Source organism: Fulmarus glacialis, unplaced genomic scaffold, assembly GCF_000690835.1.
Source record: "Fulmarus glacialis isolate BGI_N327 unplaced genomic scaffold, ASM69083v1 scaffold22077, whole genome shotgun sequence".
Lineage (NCBI taxonomy): Eukaryota > Metazoa > Chordata > Aves > Procellariiformes > Procellariidae > Fulmarus > Fulmarus glacialis.
Genome location: NW_009224127.1, coordinates 11,477 through 13,678, shown reverse-complemented (window position 1 = coordinate 13,678; position 2,202 = coordinate 11,477). Strand labels below are relative to the sequence as shown.

The following is a 2,202-nucleotide window of genomic DNA, read 5'->3' as shown; positions in this document are numbered from 1 at the left end:
CGCATTATCCCCCTGGTCTGGCCACCAGGTCCCACCAGGCTGGCGGGTGGCTTTGTCCACACCCAAGGTACAAATCCAGCAGGCCAGCAGCAGACATACCCAGGTGGACATACCTCCTAGCTTCCAGAGACCATCTTAGGGACTTCTCTAAGTCAGCTAGAGCTGACACCCAAATCTAGACCTGGCCCATTCTGGGTGCAGAAGGGGATGGAGAAGGGCCTAGAAATTCAAACCAAGAGGTAGAGAGGGAAAAAGGATGATTCTTGTATTTGCTAGATACATCCGTAGACGATGGGGTTGAGCATGCGTGGCACCACAATGTAGAGGTTGGCTATCAAACCAAGAGGTAGAGAGGGAAAAAGGGTGATTCTTGTATTTGCTAGATACACCCGTAGATGATGGGGTTGAGCATGCGTGGCACCACAACATAGAGGTTGGCCAAGGAGATGAGGACATGCCAAGGAATGTGCTGGCTTAACTGGTGCACTAGAAGGAGAAGGCAGCTGGCGTGTAAAACATGGCGATGACGCAGAGGTAGGAGCCGCAGGTGAGCAGAGCCTTGGGGGAGGCGTACGGGGACAGCAACCCCCAGAGGCACTTGAAGATCAGTGCATAGGAGACAGCAATGGACATGGTGTCCAAGCCAGCTGAAAGGAAGCCAGCAGCTACCCCGTACCAGATGTTGATGGAGATGTCGGAGCAGGGCAGGCAGGCCGTGCCAATGTGCTTGCAGCATGTGTGGGGCATGACGTTGTGTCCGCAGTAAGGCAGCCACTTGAGGAGAAAGATGGTGGGGAACAGGATGCAGAAACTCCTGATTAAAGCCACCACACCAACTTTCCCCACAACAGAGCGTGTCAGGATGGCCATGTATCGCAGGGGGTCGCAAATGGCGATGTACACATCAAAGGCCATCACCAGTAAAATGGCCAACTCAGTCACAAAAACAAAATAGATGGAGAACATCTGTGCCAGGCAGCCACTGAAAGAGATTTGGGTGGACAGAGACCAGAGGACGCTGAGGGTTTTGGGCATGGTGGCAGCAGACAACAGCAGGTCGCACGCTGCGAGCATGCACAGGAAGATGTACATGGGCTCATGGAGGCTGTGCTCCTGCACGATGGTGACCAGCAGGACCGAGTTCCCGACAAGGGCAGCAGAGTACATCATGCAGACTGGGATGGAGATCCAGAGGTGAGACTTCTCCATCCCAGGTATCCCCAACAAGATGAAGGATGTGGGGTGGGATCCCAACAGGTTGAGTGCTGACATGGCTCGATGCAACACTTCATGTTGTTTCTCACTTGCTGGAGCTGTGTAATGGTAGAAATAAATGCTCTAAAAGCAGCTGAACTATACCCGGGATACAAAGGGGAGTGAACTCATGGTTAGCATAGCTCAGACACTTAAACTTCTGAACCACATTTTATCTGGAAGTGTTAGATATTGGGCAATTTGCTCCATCAGGGTTCCCCTCCATTATTCACGTCCCTTCATTTCGGCTAGGTACTGTCATTTCTGCTGTTTGAGTCTTTGAAATAAGGAGAGTCTTCTGCCTGCAACTGCCTGCAACTGCTGGGAACTAGAGCAAAATATACAGGAGATTCACTCTTGAATCAGGGATCGCATAAATGCTTCTCTGGTTGACATACTTGGATGTGACCACCATTTATGCTGCAACTGAGAAATCTCCAGGTTTGGAAATATATTAATGAAAATTCGCTACTCTCCCATGATTGCCACAAAGAAGGCATGTGCTCATCCTGCTCTGGGACACCCAGCTTTAGTGACTCAGAGCTGTTTGAAAGCTCCCTACGAAATCAGGGCACAAGGAGCTTGGTTCAGTCCTGTCCCTCTTGGGACTTTGCCTGCCCGTATCAACCCCTACAGAAGGTCTGTCACTGTGTGTGACCTCACTGCACCAAAGCACGGCGAGTGAAAGGCAGGGGAGCCCTTTTAATCCCAAAAGCTCTGCTTCATAACAGCCCCAGACAGCAGTGTCCAATCACCCAGATATCTGGAGAAATTCTCTTCTCAGATGTGCAAAGAGACAAAATTAAAAGCCACCAGCAGCAGAGCATTATCAAAATGTCCAGGGTCTAGAGGGGGATTTACAGTGCCATGAGAGGTAACCAGCTGTGTGTCAGGAGCTGCCACCTCATGCGTTATATCCATGGAGAATGAACCAGGGTTCTGAGCTGC

General features: G+C 50.8%; 2 pseudogenes; both read right to left on the bottom strand.

Moving 5' to 3' along the window:
• LOC104079883 overlaps positions 1-111 on the bottom strand; it is a 4,657-nt pseudogene extending 4,546 nt beyond the window's left edge.
• A 268-nt stretch (positions 112-379) lies between these two features.
• LOC104079882 lies at positions 380-1,272 on the bottom strand (annotated as a pseudogene).
• Positions 1,273-2,202: the final 930 nt, after the last annotated feature.